Raw genomic sequence first — 13,151 nt, forward strand, 5'->3', positions numbered from 1 at the left:
CTGTTGGTCTTTGTTGGTGCCACCAATTCTTCTACCTACTGCTCACTTATACAAAAGATCTCTATCTTAAAGGGTTAATAGAAAAAGAAACTGAGGGACACCTGGGTGGCTCAGTCAGTTAAGTGCCCTCCTCTTGATTTTGGCTCAGGTCATGACCTCAGGGTCGTGAGATCAGATCTTATGTTAGTTAGGCACCGAGCTGGGTGTGGTGCCTGCTTGGGATTCTCTGCCTCTCCCTCTCCCTCTGCCCTTCACCCTCTGGTCATGCTGTCTCTCTCAAAAAAATAAAAAATAAAATAAAATAAAGATTTTTTTAAAAAAGATCAAAACAAACTGAGGGCAGACCCCTCCTATTTGGATTGGTGGAGTTATTTTAAGTTTCATTCCAATCTCCTGATAGTGACCAACCCCTGCGTTTTATGGAATATAGGCTATTTATGGGAGTTGTGAAGTAGGCCACTGTGTAGACAGGCCTCAGCTCCTGTGACATCATGGAATAGCATGAACTTTGAACCAGGTTTTGGATGCTGTCACTTACCACCTTCGTGCCAGGAGCATCTTGAGGTCAGCACATTCCCCTAAAGGGACTGCATAGATCCAGAGCAGCAGGGAACTGCACAGAACAGGATGCAGAAGAAACCAGAAGTAGAACCATGAAAAGACGGGACAATCCGGTGAAAACGATGGACATGTATTTAGCCACCCAGGATCAGGGTGATGTCCAGAGTAAAAGAGTCTGTGGCTAGGAGTACGCAGTGGACTTGGTGGATAAGAGGTTTACGTGTGCATTGCAGGTCATTGTTACCTGAACTAGGATAGTCTGTGACCTGGCTTGTGAATTCAGTCATTTGAGAAGTAGTTCAAGTGATCTTATAAAACCAACTTGAAGAATCAGTTCCCCTCACTTTTATGAGGAGAAGACAATAACAAGTGGCTCTCAGAAAACAGCTGGAAAAAAAAAAAAAAGAAAACAGCTGGAGCCTGGATACACAGTGCCATCGTGCCCCGACAAAGCTGAACAGAGTGTCTGCTACTTTGGCACCCCAGTCCTGCATGAGACCCCCAGGACACCACAACATTCTATGATGGGATCAGGGTCTTCAAGGTCCACACCATCCCTATTCCTCTTGCACCTGAACTCTTCTGGTCCCAAGCTTCTCAGAAGGCTTCCCTTCAAAGTCACCGGGGGAATGGTCCCCTGAGTCCACACAAAGCACTACTGGAATGCCAGGCGCTGCAGCCTCTCAGGCGGGGAGCCTGCTTCTCCCTCTCCCTCCCGTCTCCTCTACCCCCCACTCCTGTGTGCAGATACTCTCCCTCTCAAATAAATAAGATCTTAAAAAAAAAAGAAAAAAGACTGGAGGACTCTATTTCAGGGTGGTCTTGGGAGTTAGCCTTTTGAGTTCTCAAACATATTTAATGGGAATATGGGAGGGGAACAGTCGAGCATTAAGCACAAACTCAGTATCCATTGCTGTTCCCCAAAATTAGTACCATAATAACTTGTAAGTTATTTTAACAACCAAGAAGGATCACAGTTCTCAATCTACATATCTCAGTCCTTCTTTGTTGCAGGGAGGAGATCATTGGGCCACAACAGGTTAGAGTTAGATATAAGCAGATGCCCATATCTTTAGGTCCAGAACACCAACTAGGGACCCAGAGCCTTAGGGGTCCTTGAACCTGAAGAAAGGAATAAGAGAAACTGGGAGGCTCCGTGGTTTCTGCTTATACCAGAAGCTGTGGCTCAGGGTGCAAGTGAGTGTGGCAAGTCGATCCCAGGGCTTTGGAGGGCAGCTGAGAGAGCAGACACACAGATCACTGGGCTGGGCCAGGTTCCACCTGCTCTGGGGTCTGAGTCCGAGGGGGCCGACCCATCTCTGAGGACTGTCCCTAAACTCAGTTCAGTGACAGGGCAACTATTTCCTGTTGAGGGAAAGAAGCTTAAGTTGACTTGCATCTAACTTGGGTTTACAACCTCCAGATGACATTAATTCATTCAAGCATATATTGAGTTCCTGCTATGTGTCAAGCTCTGTTCTAGAAGTTAGGGATATGGCAGTGAACAAACATCAGAGAACCTGCCATTCTAATGGAGGAAGGCAGACAATCTAGGAGGAAGTAAGATAATTTTAGGTAGTGATAACTGCTACCAGAAAACAAAACACATAATAGGGGAGAGATTTGGGGAGGAAGAACTCTGGTTAGGGAGATTCCCTAACTCTGGTTAGGGAAGTGATTTCCAATGGACCACCTGTGAGCAAGAATTTGTTCTCATTGCTAGGTCAATAAGGGGATAGAATAGCCCCTTCTAGGAGAGGTATGTCTCTAATTATATATACACAATTGATAATATGATTTAAAGATTACTTATTTGGTTAGTTTGGTTCATTTTAATAATTTCCAAGAGCCTCAGTAATTTTCCATAGACTGACTAAGTTGAATTTCTGGACTGCAAGTGTTGAAAGTCAGACTCCAGAATGGAGTACCCATCCCAAAGTGCTGCCGATGGACTCCTGACCAGAACATTGTCCAGCAACTAGGATGGCCCTATTACCTATTACAACATCATCCTGACCCACAATTTCACAAATGGTGAGTTAAAATTTGAACTGTGAGTACTTCTGTATTCCTAGTCTTAACCCTTTATTAATTTATAATCACAAAGTTGGAGATATTCTCACTTGTGTGCTATATGATCTTGAAGTACAGGAATTGAATAAAACGGTTGGAAAACCTATACATAGGACCCAGATATGCACAATTAATAACTTAATTGTTTTATTTGTATTAATATAAGTTAATATTAAATAGTAATGATTCAATACTAATGGCGATCATATAATGAATGACTACTTACTCCATGGCAGGCAGGAGGCTAAGGAAACAATGTGCCTCAGCACATCTAATCCTCAGAACTGCCCTTTGAGTTCAGTAGCATCCCCAGGGTGAAAAGAGTATGCAATGTTAAGAACCCCTAGCTCCAATTACTAGCTGCATGACCTCAAGCAGAGCATTCCTCAGCTCTGAAATGGGAATTAAGATGCTATATACCACATAAATTGTATGTGTGTGAAGATTAAATGAGATAATGGTTATAAACTAATATTGAACGTGCTTAATGGGAGCTTTTAGAGTTACTGTTGTAAGTCTAAAATGTTCTGTACTGAGTAGAAATTTGGTAGTCATTCAGTTCCATTTTCTTTTTGCTCTCCTTGTTTTTATATGACCAATCTGGAAGGCTTCTGGCTGAATGTATGCCTGCTTACAATTTATCACAAAAAGAGCCTCGTGTGCACTTCCAGCCATTCCCCCAATCCCTGAAGCCGAAGGGAAGTAAGTATACGTAAGCCAGCTGGAAGGACTGTGTGAGCTAATGAGAATGTTTATAGCAGTGTGTGAAGAGTGAAAACAATAACATTTTGCTGTTTTTTCTTTAAGGTTTGTTTGGAGCATATATATCTGTTTTAAAAAGATTATTTATCTATTTATCTATCAATTAGAGAAAGAATAGTAGGGGGAGCAGCAGGCAGGCCCAACACGGGACTTGATCCCAGGACCCTGGCATAATGACCTGAGCCAAAGGCAAACATTTTAATTGACAGCTTCCCAGATGCCCCTGGAGCATATATATCTTAATAGATTCAAACACACTACAGAGAGAAAAAATTTTTTTGCTACACATAACTTTATTTTTCCTTTGGGTTAAGAAGCTTTATTACAAATTTGACAGCATGACCAAAACAAATAACACATGGATAATTACCATAAAGCTTTATGGATCTAAAAATATTTGCCATGAAAAATAAGTCACTGTGTATCTCTCGTTTTAAGAATCACAATGAGGAGCACCTGGGTGTCTCGGTTGAGCATCCAACTCTTGATTTTGACTCAGAGCATGATCTCAGGGTCATGAGGTCAAATCCCACATCAGGCTCCACATTCAGTGCAGAGACTGCTTGTCCCTCCCCCTCCTCAACTTGTGTTCTCTCTCTCTAAAAGAAATAAGTAAACTCTTTAAAAAAGAAAAAATCATAATGATACCACAATTTAGATTTATTGCCCACCTTTACAATTAAATATTAAAACCTTTTGGGGGATCCATGGGTGGCGCAGCGGTTTGGCGCCTGCCTTTGGCCCAGGGCGCGATCCTGGAGACCCGGGATCGAATCCCACATCAGGCTCCCGGTGCATGGAGCCTGCTTCTCCCTCTGCCTGTGTCTCTGCCTCTCTCTCTCTCTCTCTCTCTCTCTCTCTCTCTGTGTGTGTGTGTGTCTCTCATGAATAAATAAATAAGATCTTAAAAAATATATATCCAGCAATTTTACTTCTGGGTATATACCCCAAAGAATTGAAAGGAGGGTCTTGAAGAATTTGTACAGCTGTATTCATAAGCACATTTATTCACAATAGTTAAGAGGCGGAAGGAACTCAAGTGTCCATCAATGGATGAACGGATAAACACGATGTAATATATAAGTACAGCAGAATTTTATTTCAGTCTTTAAAAGGAAGGTAATTCCTAACACATTGTAAGCATGGATGAACCTTGGGGACATTATGCTAAATGAAATAAGCTAGTCACTGAAGGACAAATACTATATGATTCCACTTGTATGGATCCACTTATACCCCTTGAGTTGGAGCAAGGTTATTTTAAACTGAAGTCATTTATGACACAGCAAATGCAGAAGCCTTTCTGGGTCTCATGTATCTGACTAAAGGCTTATCCTTCTGAGAGAGAAGCTGCCATAAATCCCTCTTTGGGGTAGTTTCACTCTCAGCCTGGACCACTTGCATCTGAGAAGTGGCAAACATGACAATATTATACTTTCCATTTGTTTTCCTAAAAGCTCCTTAGTCTTTTCCAGAGAAGCTCTTTCTTTGCTTTCCATCGCTTTCCCCTGTTCAGTTGGTATATAAACGTCTATCTCCAGCTCTTTAGGGAGCCTCTTCATCTGAATGCTCCTGCGTGAGTGTGTAAATTAATCTTGTCTTTTCTCCTGTAAATCTGTCAGTTAATTTTTTTTTAATTTTTTTATTTATTTATGATAGGCACACAGTGAGAGAGAGAGACGCAGAGACACAGGCAGAGGGAGAAGCAGGCTCCATGCACCGGGAGCCTGATGTGGGATTCGAACCCGGGTCTCCAGGATCGCGCCCTGGGCCAAAGGCAGGCGCCAAACTGCTGCGCCACCCAGGGATCCCAAATCTGTCAGTTAATTAATAGTCTCTAGATCACTGCATCTGAATTGGTAGGAAGTGTTTCCTCCTAGCACACTTACAAAGATATGTAGAGCGGTCCAATTTATAAAGACAGAAAGTTGAAGGGTGGTTTCCCAGGAGCTTAGGTGATAGAGGAATGGAGGGTTATTATTTACTGGGTACAATTTCAATTTAGTAGGATGAAAGAGTTCTGGGGATGGATGGTGGTGATGGGTGCACAATAATGTGCTTAATGCCACTGACCCGCATATTTTAAAAAATGGTTAAGATGGCAATTTTATGTATATTTTACATAAATATACATAATATAAATATATTTTTACAATAAAAATAGATTATTTAAAAATGATAAAATCATGACTCATGCAGATACAAAAACGAACAAGTGTTAAAGATTTATTTAACCGGCTAGTGAGGAGAAGTCAATTGAATAGGACAGAATGTACATGTCCAGAGACAAGAATTATTTTGCATTGCTATCACTTGTCTTCTGAAGTAGCTTAAAAACCATGAAAGACTAGGAAATAGTGAAGACTAGACTGAACAAGTAAGATATGAGCAATGCATAGTTTTTCACGGAAGTATCCTCTTTCCACCTATCACAGGATAGGGTCTGTCATTCAGCCAGCTCATTCACCCCAGACCACACTAGATTCAAGTCAAAGTCCAACACAGATCAAAATTGACAGAGCTATTTCACTAAAAAAAAAAATCCCAAACACAAATTCACAAAACGGTCTCTAAAAGAAAATTACAGACGAATCTCATTGATAAATACTGGTGCAATGGCATTGATAGTCATAATAGCATGTGACTAAGTGAGAAATACTAGAAATGGAAGGATAGTCCAATATGAGGAAATCTTTTAATAAAACTCACCATATTGGGGATCTCTGGGTGGCTCAGCAGTTTAGCGCCTGCCTTCGGCCCAGGGCTTGATCCTGGAGACCCAGGATCGAACCCGTATCGGGCTCCCTGCATGGAGCCTGCTTCTCCCTCCGCCTGTCACTCTCTCTCTCTCTCTCTCTCTGACATGAATAAATAAAGTCTTTAAAAAAGACGAAACCAAACCTCACCATATTGACACAAAAGAGAGGAAGAGATTCCACATGATCATCTCCATAAAGGAGAAAAAGATGTAAAGGAAGCATATACTCAATAACCTGAAATTTGGATAAAGGCATTTAACAAAATTTATTTCTGGGTTATTTATAGTTTGAAATTCAAAATAACTGTCAATAAGAGACTTCTGACGGAATATCAGTATTTAAAATGATAATCTATTTTTAATAAAATGAGATAATTTAGACAGGCTATTGATTTTTTTTTAAACATAAAAATTTTCCTGTAGGGACACCCGGATGGCTCAGGAGTGGAGTGTCTTCTGCCTTCGGGTCACGGCATGATCCCGGGGTCAGAGATGGAGTCCCACATTGGGTTCCTTACAGGAAGCCTGCTTCTCCCTCTGCCTATGTCTCTGCCTCTCTGTGTATGTGTCTCTCAAGAATAAATAAAGTAAAAAATATTATTATTATTATTATTATTTTTTACCATGTAAGTGACTTTAGCACTCCTAAGACTCAGATGCTTGGTGGAGATGGGCACTTGGGACAAGGGCAAGAGCTGGCTGGTTGCTGGCTTGCTGCAAGACCAACTGGCCATCATCACCAGAGGGGACACAGGTATCAGAAAGGCCATCATGACCAAGATCTTGCAGCTGGGGTGTAATGTGGTCATTGCGTCACGTAACTTTGATTGACTAAAATCTACTGCAGATGAACTGAGCCCACCAGGCTCAGGTCACTCCCATAAAATGCAACATCTGCAAAGAAAAGGCGGTGAACAATTTGGTCAAATCCACCTTAGATATTTATGGTAAGATCAATTTTTTGTAAACAATGGAGGAGGTCAGTTCAGGTCTCCTGCAAAACACATCAGTGCAAAGGGATGGCATGCTGTGATCGAAACCAAATTGATGAGCACCTTCTACATGTGGAGAGCAGTTTACAACTCCTGGATGAAAGAGCATGGAGGATCCATTCTGAATAATATTATCCTGGTTTAAAATGGATTTCCAGGACTTGTGTATAGTGCAGCTGCCAGAGCAGGTGTTTACAATCTCACCAAATCCTTGGCTGTAGAATAGGCCAGAACGGAGTAAGGAGCAACTGTGTTGCCCCTGGCGTCATTTATTCCCTGACTGCTATTGACAACTATGGCTCTTTGGCAAAAGACGTATTTGGACGGTTAAGAAAATTCCAGCGAAGCAAATTGGAGTTCCTGAGAGATCTCCCTATTGGTCTGCTTCCTGCTGTCTCCTGTAGCTTCTCTTATCACTGGAAAATTGGTGGATGGGGATGGGGCCAGTCTTTGTATATGGGAGTATTTGATATACAACTGGCCTTAGCGAGCGGGGGATATTTCTGTTGTCAAAAGGATGAGGGAGTCTTTCAGGAATAAAGCCAAGCTATGGAAACTACATATGTTTTTTATCCCCAAATGTCTTAGTATCTCCAGAATGCCCTTTGGTACTTTAGAGTTATAATAATTTGTACGGAAAAATCACTTTCTGCCTTTTGAATGTTATCAGTTATGCCCAAGCAGAAACTATTCCTGAAATAAATGCATTCTTAAGCCCCAACCAATGTTGTTTAGCCTGTGTTTAAAGACTTTTTTATGAATGAAATTAACATACTTTATTTATTATTTTTTAAAGACTTTATTTATTTATTCATGAGAGACACACAGAGAGAGAGGCAGAGACACAGGCAGAGGGAGAAGCAGGCTCCATGCCGGGAGCCCAATGTGGGACTCGAACCAAGGATTCCAGGATCACGCCCTGGGCCGAAGGCAGGCACTCAACGGCTGAGCCACCCAGGTGTCCCTCTAGAAAATTATTTTTTCACGCTATACGTCCACCTACCAAAAAGTCCTATTCATTGTGCATCATGGATACATCAGGGATTGGCATCTCAGTAATCAGTATGGGCCTTACCCTCACTGGGTGTTTTATTGGTAGTGGATTTTTTTCTTTCCTATGTGATGCATCTTACAAATTCTTTTTTTTTTAAAGATTTTATTTATTTATTCATAGACACAGAGAGAGAGGCAGAGACACAGGCAGAGGGAGAGGGAGAAGCAGGCTCCATGCAGGGTGCCCGACGCGGGACTCGATCCCGGGCTTCCAGGATCACACCCCAGGCTGCAGGCGGCGCCAAACCGCTGCGCCACCGGGGCTGCCCGCATCTTACAAATTCATCTCTCTCAAAGCTATCCGATGTTTGTGAAGAGAGGAGCATTTTATTTTAAAGATTTTATTTATTCATGAGAGACACGGGGTGGGGGGGGAGAGAGAGAGGCAGAGACACAGGCAGAGGGAGAAGCAGGCTCCATGCAGGGAGCCCGACGTGGGACTCGATCCGGGGAATCCGGGATCATGCCCTGGGCCCAAGGCAGGCGCTCAACCCCTGAGCCACCCAGGTGTCCCTGAGACAGGGAAGCATTGTGGAGGGTTTGTTGCTGCTGGATTTGTGGGAAAGCTCTGAGAGTGGAGGTTGGAGGACGAAGAGTTAGCTGCCAGATTCTCCTGCTGCCTAAACCTTAACTGTGACAGGCAGTTTCCCTCACTTTGCTGAGCCACCTTTCACTGGAATCTTCTCCAAAGAAGCTCGTCTTTTTGTCTTAGCTATCTGTAGTCAACAATCTGGATACTGAAGACTAGATCCTTCTTTTTTTTAAGATTTTATTTATTTATTCATGATAGAGAGAGAGGCAGAGACACAGGCAGAGGGAGAAGCATGCTCTATGCAGGGAGCCCGATGCGGGACCCGATCCTGGGACTCCAGGATGGCGCCCTGGGCTGAAGGTAGGCGCCAAACCCCTGAGCCATGCAGGGATCCCCTGAAGACTAGATCCTTCAATAATACAGTGAGCTCTTGGGAGAGCTTCCTTTATTTATGTTCATCAGTTGGTTTTTGTTCTTGGGTCAATATTACTTTATGCAAATATCTGGTAAAGTTAGTATCTTTTAGCATTCTCTTATTTTGTTGTTTCTTCTAGATTAAAGTTATAATTATTTAGACAGATTACCAAAAATATTCTGATTATAACAATAAGTTAAGAATTTATATCTTTTCAATATTTGCTTTCTGCCCATTGACAAGTCTTTAGTTTTGTTAATTTTATTCCATTACATCAATAATTTGCTATTCTTAATTTTATTTCACATATTTATTATTAATGTCATCCCTAGTGATAGCCTGGTTAGGGTGTGGTTTCTTTCATGTGTCTAAGTTACTTTGCCATTGTACATTTACTATTCAGTTCTTGCTGGATATACTCAACATTCCCATCCAGTCACATCAATAAAAATATTCTTATTATATTAGCCTTTAAAAAATTTTTTTCTTTTAGCTTTCTATTGGTAAAAAAGATAGAATCATGACTCTCATATAGAGTTATAAAGTGAATATGTGAGGCAGATGTTCTAGCCAATTCAAAAGAAGAATCCAAACAGTGCAGTTATATGACATAAAGGGATGGTGAGATGAATTATGAATAAAGATAAAACTGCTTTTCCACAGGTGGAAATTAGCGGAAAGTCACTACCAGGCTAGATAGAATTATATATCTATCAGTTACCTACAACATACAAGGAGTTACAAAATCGCACAAAGATAATGAACAGGAATCTGAGCTGATAATCTAGAATCTGATAATCTAAAAGGGTATACATTATAAAGGATGCATAGTTTTCCACTGAAATACATGGGTTTTTTTCTCTTTTTCTTTTAATTGCTATTGAGAGCACCAGCATTACATGTCATATTGCATTGGCCACAGCTTTCCCAATGTTGATAGTGTGTATGCTTGTCCTAATTCAAACATCAACAAAATACTGATAGTGCTGCTCGTTCTGTCTTTGTTTCTCTTGGTTCTCATGATATGATCCGTGTCCATAGGTATAGTCACTTTGCCATTTCTAATTCTGATTAGTTCTTTTTCTCTTCTTTACAGTCTGCCTATTTTTCTCCTAATGCTGTTTTTCTGCTAATTATTTTATCTTCAAGTGCTCGTAATTATGCCCTTTCTTCTGCTGCCTTTGTGGTTGATTTTATTCTTATTAAATGAATTGTAGAGTTTATATGTTCGGTGTTCTTTAGTAATTGAAGAATCTGACTATGAATTTGCCTCTAACTAAAAACTTTACTTTACAGCAATGTCCACAATAGCCAAACTGTGGCAGGAGCCTCGGTGTCCATCGACAGACGAATGGATAAAGAAGACGTGGTCTATGTATACAATGGAATATTACTCAGCCATTAGAAACAATGAATACTCACCATTTGCTTCAACATGAATAGAACTGGAGGGTATTACACTGAGTGAAGTAAGTCATTTGGAGAAGGACAAACGTTATATGGTTTCATTCATTCGGGAAATATAAAAAATAGTGAAAGGGATTATAGGGGAAAGGAGAGAAAATGAGTGGGAAATATCATAGAGGGTGACAGCACATGAGAGACACCTAACTCTGGGAAACAAACAAGGGGTAGTGGAAGGGGCGGGGGGACGGGGGGACTGGGTGATGGGCACAGAGGGGGGCGCTTGACGGGATGAGCACTGGATGTTATACTATATGTTGGCAAATTGAACTCCAATTAAAAAATATACAAAACAAATACTTTGCTTTAGTCTCAAGAACTTTGATGTGTCCCTCATGCCAAAAGGGAAAGAACACTTTCTTCCCCTGCTTTTCTTTCCAGCATTTCCTTTTAAAAATTTGTGATCCTAATCTTCTTTGTTCTTTTCACACATATGTAATCTTTTAAAAAGCTGAACAAGCCTTTTGCCAGTTTTGCATTCTAGGTGTGTCTTTCTGGAGCCACCTCTGTGAAAGGTGAACACAGAGGAGTGTGGGGTTCTGTCTCCCTAACTCTGTGGAAGTTTTGTCCAAGCACTTGGCTCCAAGTTTTAATTTTTCCTTTGGACTAAGACAGTTGTATGTATGTAATGGATTGTTTCTGCCTAGCTATCTAAAAGGGTGAGATTTCTTTATCATTCCAATTTCTTTAGCTGAATGCCTGTGATAGGCATCATGGTCTGGTTTAATGCTTAATAACAAAACTTTCATTCTTGTCTACATTTTGTGAAGGGGTTGTACTGGGTTGACAGGAGATTTTTTTTAAAGAGTTATTTATTTATGATAGACAGAGAGAGAGAGAGAGGCAGAGACACAGGAGGAGGGAGAAGCAGGCTCCATGCTGGGAGCCTGACATGGGACTCGATCCCGGGACTCCAGGATCCCGCCCTGGGCCAAAGGCAGGTGCTAAACCGCTGAGCCACCCAGGGATCCCCTGACAGGAGATTTTATTTAATTATTTCTCCCCCCCAAAAAAAAATTTTATTTCTCCCAACAGTGTACTTTTTTAATTACTTTATTTATTTATTTATTTATTTATTTATTTATTTATTTATTTATTTATTTATGAGAGCCCAAGAGGGTGGTGGGGAGGGGCAGAAGAAGAGGGAAAGAGGGTCTCAAGCAAACTATATGCAGAGCGCAGAGCCTGGAGCCCTCTGCAGGGCTCAATCCCACAACCCCTGGGAGAAACCAAGAGTTGGACGCTCAACTGACTGCACCACCATGCAGCCCCCCAGCAGTGTCCTTTTGCTGTCTTAACAATCTGTGTGTTATGGTTGTTATTATCTAAAACTTATAAGAAAGTTAAAAGTCAATTTAAGTGATTGTCACGTTATATATACTCTGGTCCAAAATTTTGAAATCTTTTAAAGACATCTTGAGAAACATTTGTTGCTTTTATTTATTTATTTATTTATTTTGTTGTTGTTGTTGTTGTTGTTGTTGTTGCTTTTATTAAGGACCATCTAGTACACTTGTGATTGGGACCTTATAATCATGACGATTACATTTTTCAAATGGTTGTTACTGATACATACTAGCACCACTGATGTCTATATGTCAATCTTATGTGACACAACCTGGCTGAACTCTATTATTCTGTAGGTTTGTCTAGGATTGTCTTGGATTTCCTGTGTAAAGAGTCATATGATCTACATTTATTAGCACTTTTGTTTCTTCTTTTCCTGTTCTCATACAACCTTTTTCCTTGTAAAAGTGTGACAGGATGTCCAGTACAGTGTTGAATAGAAGCGGCGATATGACATCTGAGTTAGTCCAGGCCCCACAGGAACCAGATGCTAAGATAGGAAAATGTGCAAGGATTTTACTAGGGGAGTTGTCTATGAAGGAAAATGAGGAAGGAGCCAAGGAAGGCTTGGAGAGCTACAGATGGACATAGGCGATGAGGCAATTAGGGAGGCAAGGTGAGGTGGAAGTGTGCCAGATCCACCAGGCACTCTCAAGCAGGTTCAGCAAAGTCCTTGGCAAGTCCTCAAACCAAAGTGTCTCCCAGGAGCTAGTCTGTTGCACGCAGTCCTTGGTGCAGAGCAACACATGTGAGGTGTGGCCCTTGCTCCAGGCTGCCAGGGATTCTTGTGGGCAACAGGGTGGGCCCTGGATCAGTGACACTCCCTGAATTGGACGTGCAGGGTGCATCAGGTGTGCAGGATGTGAATGGTGGCTCTTATTTGACTTTAAAGGCAGTGTATATAGAACACCACTACTAAATATCAGGTTCAGGAATTTTCTTCCTATCCCTTACTTGATTTTCCTGTCGCCATTGACACAGTTAAATAATTAATGACATTAACCCTTCTTGCATTCCTGGTATCAATCATACATGATCATCTTTTTAAGAGAACGATTTGTCAGTGTTTCATTGTTTAGGACTTTTACATCCAGCTTCAAAAGTGAGGGGATCCCTGGGTGGCTCAGCGGTTTGGCAACTGCCTTTGGCCCAGGGCGTGATCCTGGAGTCCTGGGATTGAGTCCCGTGTCGGGC

At 41.4% G+C, this 13,151-nt stretch overlaps 1 long non-coding RNA gene and 1 pseudogene across 1 annotated transcript; both read left to right on the forward strand.

The window, feature by feature from the left end:
• The first annotated feature begins 1,430 nt into the window (after positions 1 to 1,430).
• LOC140619821 (uncharacterized) lies at positions 1,431 to 10,769 on the forward strand. The gene is made up of 3 exons (XR_012019645.1): positions 1,431 to 2,595; positions 3,242 to 3,336; positions 10,443 to 10,769. It is a non-coding gene; the product is annotated as an uncharacterized lncRNA (long non-coding RNA).
• LOC140619095 (peroxisomal trans-2-enoyl-CoA reductase pseudogene) lies at positions 6,396 to 8,632 on the forward strand (annotated as a pseudogene).
• Positions 10,770 to 13,151: the final 2,382 nt, after the last annotated feature.

This window comes from Canis lupus, chromosome 27 (assembly GCF_048164855.1).
Source record: "Canis lupus baileyi chromosome 27, mCanLup2.hap1, whole genome shotgun sequence".
Lineage (NCBI taxonomy): Eukaryota > Metazoa > Chordata > Mammalia > Carnivora > Canidae > Canis > Canis lupus.